Here is an 11,153-nt window from a genome sequence, read left to right on the forward strand (position 1 = left end):
GAGTCGGGACACCTTCGCCCCCTCTCGGCCAGGGTCCTGTGGGCGTTCCAGGAACAGAAGGCATGGGATGCCCTCGAAAGCTCCCCAGCTGGATGGATTTAACCGCGCGTTTGCCCATTTCAGGAAACCTTAAAAAACACTTCCAAGTTGCCGTCCCATTCAAGCTTGTTTCTCTCTCCCTCAATCCCGGTCCTGCGGTGGGACCCGGACATTCCGCCCGGCCCTCCTCCTGCAGCCTAAAGTCTGAGACACATGCCCTGTTCCCGGGCCCTGATCTGCTGAGTTGAGGCCAAGGTGACCAGGGGTTGGTGGACCAACCATTCTCTTGCTAGGAAAGTGGTCACGAGGTTGCTGGGCCCGATTCAGTGAAAGTCTGTGAGCAGACAGCACGTTTTGCCCCATCTCAAGAGGAAGGGGGAGGCAAAATCCCCAAAGTAGATTCTATGCGGGTGGTCTGCATGTGACTCCACACCTCTTTTGACCTCTCTTGAGCCTGAAGTTAAGAAAGATGTACGCAAATGAAGGAAAATGCTGGAAATTCCCCTGTTAATTTGCACCTTTGATGACACATTGTCCTAACAAGGAGAGTATGTTAATGACAAGCAGTATATGGATTCAGGTTATCAGATCTTTCTCAGTTCACTCTTACTTCACGTACTTCTTCAAAACTTGGAGTAGCTTAGCAGAAACATGTCAGTCTGGAATTTCGAGTTCTGATTTAATTCAATTTTGCTTATGTTTCCTCATCACCTTTAACCCTCAGCCTATCCCACCAGAAGTTTCCTGGGCCTTCCTTGATGGTTTAGAGGACCAAGACACCTTTCGGCTGTGGTGGATTGCTAGAGGCTGGGCTGCCAGAACTCAGTACTATACATCTCCCTAAACCTACCTTTTATTGGGAAATTTGTTTTGAATAATGTTTGCGACTGGGTGAAAATTGAAAATTTTCTTGTTTTAGGTAAGGTAAAAGTGAAGTATATTATTTCTCAAACTTGTCTAGGAAAACATCTATTCGCTGATGCTCGGTTGTGTGAAAGATTCAGCCAATTTTGGTCTTATTTCAGGAAAATAAATATAGTTTTCTCTGAATGTTAAAGTAAAAGCTTATGCTTTTAAAAATCATTAACTTAAAATATGAATATGCTGCTGCTGCTGCTAAGTCACTTCAGTCATGTCCAACTCTGTGCGACCCTATGGACAGCAGCCCTCCAGATTCCTCTGTCCACAGGATTCTCCAGGCAAGAACGCTGGAGTGGATTGCCATTTCCTTCTCCAAAATATGAATATAAGACATGTCAAAAGTTAACTAATTCATTTTCAGAAGTTCCATTGTTTCAGACTTAACTTTAGAAATTGCTCAAAAGAGTCTGTGAACCTGTGTTCTTTTTGTCTAAAGAGTGTTTGAAGTTTTACAGTTTACTTGTACTAAGTATATTGAAACACATCTCAAGCATAAATGTACATTTTCCTCAGCACATAAACATTCAGGCAAGGAAAAAAAAAAAAAAACAACTTTAAGAGTATTTACTTTTATTTTTCCTTTGCTGTTGCTGTTCAGTTGCTAAGTCGTGTCCAACTCTTTGCAACCACTTGGACTGCAGCATGCCAGACTTCCCTGTTCTTCACTGTCTTCTGGAGTTTGCTCAAACTCATGTCTACTGAGTCGATAATGCCATCCAGTCATCTCATCCTCTGTTGCTCCTTCTCCTCCTGCCTTCAATCCTTCCCAGCATCAGGGTCTTTTCCAGTGAGTTGGGCTCTTTGCATCAGGTGGCCAAAATATTGGAGCGTCAGCTTCAACATCACTCCTTCCAATGAATATTCAGAGTTGAGACTGACTGTTTTGAGCTCCTTGGAGTCCAAGGAACTCAAGAGTCTTCTCCAGCACCACAACTCGAAAGCATCAATTATTCTGCACTCAGCCTTCTCTGTGGTCCAACTCTCATATTTGTACATGACTACTGGAAAAACCATAGCTTAGCCTCTACAGACCTTTTTCTGCAAAGTGAGGTCTCTGCTTTTTAATACGCTCTCCAGGTTTGTCATAGCTTTCCTTTCCAGGAGCAAGTATTTTTAATTTCATGGCTGCAGTCACTGTTTGCAGTGATTTTGGAGCCCAAGAAAATAAAATTTGTCACTGTTTCCACTTTTTCACCATCTATTAGCCATGGAGTGATGAGACCGGTTGCCATGATCTTAGTTCTTTGAGTATTGAGTTTTAGGCCAGCTTTTTCACTCTCTTCTTTCACCCTCAGCAAGATGCTCTTTAGTTCCTCTTCACTTTCTTCCGTTAGAGTGGCGTCATCTGCATATCTGAGGTTCTTGGTTTTTCTCCTGGCAATCTTAATTCCAGTTTGTGAGTCATCCAGCCTGTCATTTTGCATGATGTACTCTGCATATAAGTTAAATAAGCAGGGTCACAATATACAGCCTTGACATATTCCTTTCCCAATTTGAACCAATCCATTGTTCCTTTACTAATGGTTTGTTTTTGAACAGAGCTATTGAAGATAAAACAAAAATAAAACTAAATTTGAATGGATTATTACTCTAACTTTATTTCTTCCCTATTTTTGTGTACAAGAGCTAAACCTATACATGTGTGCAGTAAAAGAGAAATAAGAATGGTCCAAGTGGAAGATTGAGAAGCACAGCCACAAACTGAGATACTTTCAAATGATTATCATTGCTTTTTTAACTTGGTGAAGTGAAAGGCTTTAATTTATTATCTTGGCTAAAGTGTAGCAAAATCTTAGTGCCACCTTTTGGTACTATATAAGAGAAATAAAAGTAATAACAGGGAAAATTCATAGTACATTGAAATCCCAGTCAAAGAAGGCCACTAAAATAAGAAAGATGAAGACAAATATGTGAAAGATAACCAAAAAGCAAGAGAGGATGCTCTCCAGATACCAGGGTACCTTTGATCTGCCCTTCCCCAAGAGGTGAGTGGAGGTTATGGCCCATTGAAAAAAGTGCCCTTCTCTTTAGAAAGAAACAAGGGTCCTAAGTTTCCTGAAACTATGTGGTGGTTTGATGTCATAGTGATAGCATAGCTTTATAGTTTCAGAGCACTTGAGTACATTATTTCAGCTCAATACAACACTCCAAATGGTGGAATTTGTTAATGCCACCATTACCCAGATAGAAAAACAGATGCTCCATGAAGTCAAACAATTTGTTAAGATTACCCAGAACTTGATTTGAAGACTCCTGGCTGTAAAGTTCACTTGTTTTAAACAATTACACTCCATTCTTAATTGGCCTTTTGGAGAACTTCCTTGAAATGCGAAGAGTAGAACTTTGTCCAGGTTTATCTGAGTCTAGACTAATAGAAATGCATTTGCTTTATCTGACATTAATGAAATGACTAAGAACAGTTTCACTTTGCTAAATATAGTGAGAATATAAAGTCCTTGAGGACAGAGATCATAACTGATTTTTAATGTTTATCACAGGAATGGATTAACATTGTTAGATATCTGGAAAATTCTCAATACCTCCTCATATCTATAGACTATTAATATTGATCTTCATCCCTCATCTACATCTCATTCTAACAAGATCAAGTGGTATCTAAGAAGAAATATTCTTCACTATAACTTGTTAGAGTTGTGCCATTCTTAGTATATTTGAGAAACAATATAACTTGTATACCTTTCAGAACTCTGATTTCAAGTTCATGAAACTATAGGACAGAAAGGAAGACTTTTGTTAATTTAACTTTGATTTAGAAATATATTTTTGATGTAAGTAAAAGTAGATAGGGGCTTCCTTGGTGGCTCAGTGGTAAAGAATCTGCCTGCCAATGCAGGAAAAACTGGTTTAATCCCTGGATCTGGAAGATCCTAAGGAGAAGTAAATGGCAACATACTCCGGTATTCTTTTTTTTTTTAATATAAATTTATTTATTTTAATTGAAGGTTAATTACTTTACAATATTGTATTGGTTTTCTTGCCTGGGAAATCCCATAGATAGAGGAGGCTACAGTCCATGGGGTCCCAAAAGGGTTGGACTCGACGTAGGGACTACATAACAGAATTAGGTAAGTCAGTGTAGCACAACCTCAGATGTATTTGTATAGCCAAATCTGTTAGTCCAGAAAATAGATAATTTACCTCTCTATATAAACAGACACAAAGATGCAGATAATTCAAAAGAATGTCTATCTTTCACATTAAGATGTCAGCACAATACATAGTTATTTAAATTTGCAATCAGATTTATCTTACTTTCTCTAGTTCAGAAGGGTCCTGAGAGATGCTGGAAAGCTGATACTGCAGGAAGTCATTCCAGAACAGAGACTAAGGTGTCCTGTTTCATGGTTGTGCTGTACCAATAGGTGTTAATCTGAGTGTCTGTGAATATCTGTGAAGAGTCTGGGCAAATCTGGGGTGCAAATTAATCTCTCATATTTGTCCAGAGATTACCTGGAAAAGATTACGTGCGAAACCAACTCTGTATTCTCTCTCTACCCTCTTCCTTCCTTCCTTCCTTCCTCCCTCCCTCCCCTACCCCCTCCATCCTTTCCTCCCTTTTCTCTTTTTGTATTTAAGGAGATGTCAGGAAATCACAGACAATTGAAAATATAATATCTAAAGAGGGAGACTGAAGAAATTAGAATTTTGAATGATGAGTGGAGGCTGATAAGACTAATTAGCAAGGTTATCTTTATCCTCTTAAACAAATGTGAATACCCTGAAAACAAGACTTTCCTACCTTTAATCTTCTGAGTAAATGGTTTCTTTTTCTTGAAAAAATCCTAGCATGATTAAAGGTCAGTGACTTGCAAGGCTGAATTTGTCCTTAGAGTGGCTTGTTTATTAGAAATAGGCATTTGGCATTGTAAAGGGTTATTCTTTTTTGCTTTTCTTCATAACCAGTGTTCTAGTATACTAATTCTAAGGGAAGTTTTCATAAATTTATCATCTCTCAGTAAGATCTTATCACTTTTTGGCTCTTAATATTATACTTTCCAGCTTCCTTGGCAGCCTCCTAAGTATGGCATTTTAGAATTTGATGTTCAACTCTATGCTTTAATATAATATTAAATATCCAAACATGTATTTATTGCTTGGCATCACTTTAGGTGGCCAAACTCTCATGTTAAAAATGCATTTTATAGAGCTGCTTCTCTTAAACAATCTCTTCTGTTTTAGTTTTCATTCCCCAGGTCTTGATTGTTTTTCTCCTCCTGCCTCTGCTGCCCACTCAGAAATGATCAAAATACAGTGTTTGCAAAAGGGATAGATAAGAATTCTATATAGTTGAATTCTATTCATCATTTGCCAGTAGTAGTTCTTTAGCTCTTGTCCTGAGGGCCACACTGATTTTTTTCTTTTTCTTTTTCTTTCGGCCCACCACTGGCAGTTACTGATAATAGTTAGGAATAAGATAGATTGTTTTATTCTTAAATATGTCCTCTCAGACTAATACAGCTCTAAAGCTCCTTTTTGCTTGCATTTTACAGTCTCCTGAGATCTTCCCACTTTTTATCTCTGAAGAGGGTAGTGTGCTTTGCAAATTTAAAATTTAACTTGCATCCATTCTCTGAGGTAGTTTGTGTAATAATTCATGGAACCTTTATGGTTTCCATTCAAGTAGATGGTCTTTGAGGCTTCCTTTCTCTGTTTGGGCCTCCTTAGCCCATAGTGGAATATTTAAAAGTGTGCAGGGTCCATAACTTTTACTCTTGCCCTCATAATGGCACATTTTTCTACAAATGTCTAATATATACCATGTATAATTTCTTCTACAAAAACCATATAACCCCCCATTGTATATGTATGAATACTATTTTGTATGTTTTAGCAACTTTCCCTGATTTAAAATTTAGACTAATTTGCCTGTAATTCCACCACCATATTCTTTGTATACTTTAAGGAGATTAGTCACATTAATGATCCTTTAGGTCTCTCAATCAGTGAATGTACTGGACAGAGATTAATCCTTAAATGTTCCTAGAACTCAGGTAGATAGTATCAAATGCTAGTGATTTACTATCATTAATATATATATTTTTTCTTTTTAAACTATTACCTATTGTTTCTAATAGCATATCAGCACATATGCTTAAAATATTTAAAACTAGGATCTTCCCTAAGCTTTTCTAAGAATGCTTAGAAAAGATAGAAGGGAATAATCCATTTAAAATGCAACCTTGCACATCCTGCTGGGAACATCTGGGACCATGCTGGGACCATTCTGGGGACGTGGAAGAAGGGGGTTGTTCTCCCCTGAACTGTAGGGACACCCTCTCCTGCCACAGCATTTTGAGCCCATGAGATATGCCTGGGGTAGGCTGGGGCTCAGGTGCCTGGCAAGATTCCTAGGGATGTGACATTTCCTATACTAGGGAAATTTTGAGGATTCTTACACTTCTTTCATATTCCAAGGTATGGAATTAATTAATTGTGGACTTATCATTCCCAAATTAAGGAGAAAGAGTCCTCTCCCCAACCCTTGATACAATAGAGTGATTTAGCAATGTGACTTCAGTGGTTTATTTCCTTTAGTTATCTACTAAAAAATGATATGAGAGGAACATTTTAAAAAAATACAGTGTCAAAGCTATGGAATGAATTGCATAAAATGTCTTCTTTCTCAGAAATCAGAAACAGGCCTCCTTGTTTATTTATTTAGTTCTTGTTATCATTAGCCCTGAAAATGGGATATTGACTACTAAATTTTGAGATAATATGAGCTGGCTAATGGAATACTTCTTTTGTCAGCTCCTTACAAAATGCATGCTAATCCAGTCAGGCTACATTTGTATTAAGAAGTATGGTAAATTAAGTGTTAATTGAGATTCAGAAAGTGAGCCACTGAGGTGTTTATCTTAATCAGCTCTTCTCCTGAAATTTATATTTATAGTTTAACCTAAAATATTTGCCATTGACCATATTAAAACAAAACAAAACAAAACTTCTCAAATGGTAATAGTTCTAAAAAGTTGAAACCATGATGATCAGAAGTGCTTCCAAATATAGTATTTTTTTCAAAACAAAATCTAATTTTATGTATTAATATGCTACTAAAGCATTCATCTTAATGTTTAAGAATGACATTTCAACAATTTCTAACACACTGCACCATTTTACAAATCAGGGAGTTATTACGGAGGTGGAGACACAAACCTTATATTTACTGTCATCATCTGGTGTTCTTCTGTGTTGACGAACTTCCTATATTTAGTTTGTGTGATGGGTGAGGAAGAGGTAGAATAGTTTTTGTATTCCTTACATTTCTCACTTATGTTAAATTGTCAGCACTTGGATTGTGCGCCACAGCAGCAACTCGAGCGGACCCTGGCTTGGCAGCTGTTATGAGCAAGCTCAGAATTCTCTTTGACCATGAATGTATTTAAAATGTTTATTAAGCAGCATTAGAATTACCTTGACATCAGTTCACTGGACTGACTATTCTGAAAGGATGGAGCTCCATCCCTCTTCCCATGATCTATCTGACCTAAGTGCCTCTAGTTGAAGTTTATAGTTTGTGTTTTGCACTCAGGTTATTGTGTTACTAAGTATCTTTCATTGCATAAAAGTTAAACCTTTAAGATACCCCAGGGAAAAGCATCAAACATAATTAGAAAAGAGCCAGATTGTTCTTTTGCTGGATAATAAATTGCTGCTGCTGCTGCTGCTAAGTCACTTCAGTCGTGTCCAACTCTGTGTGACCGCATGGACTGCAGCCTACCAGGCTTCTCCGTCCATGGGATTCTCCAGGCAAGAACACTGGAGTGGGTTGCCATTTCCTTCTCCAATGCATGAAAGTGGAAAGTGAAAGTGAAGTCCCTCAGTCGTGTCTGACTCTTAGCGACCCCATGGACTGCAGCCTATCAGACTCCTCCATCCATGGGATTTTCTGGGCAACAGTACTGGAGTGGGGTGCCATTGCCTTCTCCCAATAAATATTTGGACCCTATTATACCTCACATATCTAGGAATTGCCTTCATGACTCATGTCAAAGTAACACAGCTCATATTTTTACATTGTAAAATGTCTCTTCTCTTCACTATATCCCTATCAATTAACATGATTTTTAACCCTTTTGGACACATGAAGAAACTGAAACACAGAAGGATCCAGTGGCTGGGCTGTCATCCCAGTTGATAAGTAGTGAGAACTTGACCCTAGGTTTGATATTTGATGCCTTTCGTCTTAAGAATCCCCTTCACTGGCTCTCCCGTCAGCACAAAAGTAAAGACTGACAATTGAAATGATAGTATTTGTGTCATGATTGTTCATCACAGTAATTTTTTTTCAGTGAGAATATATCTTGCCTTCAACATTCTTGCATTTGATAAGCCACATGAGTGAGTGACGTCGCTCAGTCATGTACAACTTTTTGCGACCCCATGGACTGTAGCCTACCACACTCCTCTGTCCAGGGGATTTTCCAGGCAAGAGTACTGGAGTGAGTTGCCATTTCCTTCTCCAGAGGATCTTCCCAACCCAGGGATTGAACCCCGTCTTCCTCATTGTAGGCAGACGCTTTACCGTCTGAGCCACCAGGGAAGTCCATTAAACAACTATAAGCCACATACTGCTGCTGCTACTGCTGCTAAGTCACTTCAGTCATGTCCGACTCTGTGACCCCATAGACGGCAGCCCACCAGGCTTCCCCGTCCCTGGGATTTTCCCAGGCAAGAACACTGGAGTGGGTTGCCATTTCCTTCTCCAATGCATGAAAGTGAAAAGTGAAAGTGAAGTTGCTCAGTGTGTCCGACTCTTTGCAATCCCATGGACTGCAGCCTACCAGGCTCCTCCATCCATGGGATTTTCTAGGCAAAAGTACTGGAGTGCGGTGCCCTTCTATACTGTTAAAGTCAGGCCAATACTTTCAATCGTGTGGAGTATTGGGCAGATGCTACTCCCTTTCAAGAGAGTATTTTCTAAGTGTAGAGTCACAAATGAAATACCCCAACTGTGTAAAAGACAAATGAAAATGAATATGACTAATTCTAATAGAGATATATTTGAGTGCAAAGTATTGTAGGGGAAAAACTACTATATGTTGCCCCAGGTATATAAATTGTGATAGCAGGCTTTCCATGTTGTTTAAGGGAGGAGTTGGATTTGAGTAGAATTCAGTCGTTAATGTCTGGTTCTTGGCACAGGACCTGCATTTTGTGTGGTACCATTAAATTGTTTCACAATTTAGATTGTTTTCTGAGTATTCATTGAACTCTTGCTTATGACCCCATAAAGAATGTGAAGAACATCCTTTCAAATGCAGGTTGTTCAGGAAAGTGGTTTACAGTGTATATTATGTATGTAAATGATGTGTGAATGCTTTTGAGAAAACAAACATGCTGTGAGAAAGAACTTTATCTTTTCAATCCCAACTTGGCTAAAAGCCCTCAGGTCAAAAACCTGAAAGCTTTGAAGGCTCATAGGGTTAACTAAACTTGACTCCAGTCTGGTTTACTAAGAGTAGGAAGTCAGTCACATTTAAAATACATACTATGTGTAATATTGACTACATAATAATTCTTATAAGAAAATAGATTGCTGTTAGCAAATTATCATGTTTTCTAGGAAGAAGATTTTCTGCTTGTACCTTTTCTCTAACGAAGGAGTGAGAACAACACTGATAAAACTTTTTTTAAACCTAAGAATGAGGGGAAGTTCTCCTTTCATGTTTATTTTTTAGTCCCAAGAGAAGAATGGAGTGTGGCCCACAGGCAGTCATCAAGGGAAGAATAATTAGGATTTGCCATCTGGAATGGGTAACAGAAGTAATGACCTAACAATCAAGGGCCTCATGTTGCATTATGTTTCTATGGGTAAAAAGATTGTGAGCAGTTTACTAGGGATATAAGGGAACAAGAGTTAAATACAGAAAGAAGATACTGATTATAGACTAAATATCCAGTGTGTTGCAGGATTTAAATGTTTACAAAAAGAAAAGATTTCTAGAGTATGTGAGGGTGGAATGGAGCGTCTTAAACAAAACCATATGCTTCATAAACAAGTACCCCTTAATACCCTTATTTCTGTGTTGAATGGTACCTGTAGCTTAGGGCATTATAATAACATGTGTTCTGTCACACAGTAATAGAATCAGATTTTGAATCTAGAATTCTGGATTCCATGTGTTGCCATGATGTTTATTCCTTTTTCTTCTATCTCTTCTATCTCTTCCTTTCTTCCTCCTCCTTCTTCTTTTGGTATGAGTACGTTTTTGCAACTTGGGGCTAAGCTTCAAAAATTATATTCTTTAAAAGATTTCAGGGCGGCCAGAATAGTGCATCTATTAAAAACTTAGACTTTGGAGTGACATGGACATGAATTCTGATATTGTACCCACCACATAGTAACTGTTTGTGGCTTTTGGCAAGTTATTTAACAGCTTTATGTTTCAGTTTTCTGATCTATAAAATGGGAATGACATTATGATTCTCATGGTTAGAATTAAATGAATGTGAAGTGAAAACCACTCTGGAACATAGTAAACTGTGTAATTTTTATTCATAGTAGCATAAATATGTAGGAGTAGAGAATTTTTTAAAAAATTGCAGCTGCTTACATGTAATAAAACAATCTTTATAAAAAACATTTGTGGGATAAAGTTCTTTTTTCTTGTCATATATGAAAAATGTATTCATATTTCAAGTCCTCTAAATGTAAAATTGAGAGGTTAATACCCCAGACAGACATTTTTCTTTGGTAAGGTATCAGAGATAAGCAATAGAAACATCCTTCATGCTTTGTTCTCCTGGCTATTTGCTCAGATGCTTAAAACACTTAATCTATTGATAATTTTAAATTCTTTTTGCCTAATGTGTGAAGAGAATCCTGACTATATAGTCCTTCAGTAATTTCTAGTTCAGGTTTCATTTGTCATGTGAATTAACTTAAAGAGCTTACATACTCACAACCCTATGTTTACACAGAGCTAAGTTTACAGATGATTCTAAGCTACAAATATTCATCAATTCACCAAAACTTTATTGAACAGTTACTGTGAATACATACTTATAGAAATATGAAAAATGATACAATGACTGACTGACCTAGTGTAGTCTTAATTTTATCATTTGTAAGTAAATGATAGTTAATGTATAGTTTTTTGTTTTGTTTTGTTTTTTAATTTTATTTTATTTTTAAACTTTACAATATTGTATTAGTTTTGCCAAATATC

At 37.6% G+C, this 11,153-nt stretch overlaps 1 protein-coding gene across 1 annotated transcript in view; it reads left to right on the forward strand.

The window, feature by feature from the left end:
• TLL1 (tolloid-like 1) overlaps positions 1-11,153 on the forward strand; it is a 332,306-nt gene that overhangs the window by 474 nt on the left and 320,679 nt on the right. The gene's annotated exons all lie outside the window — the stretch shown is intronic.

The sequence above is a fragment of the Bison bison genome, unplaced genomic scaffold (genome assembly GCF_000754665.1).
Source record: "Bison bison bison isolate TAMUID 2011002044 unplaced genomic scaffold, Bison_UMD1.0 scf7180017864146, whole genome shotgun sequence".
NCBI lineage: Eukaryota > Metazoa > Chordata > Mammalia > Artiodactyla > Bovidae > Bison > Bison bison.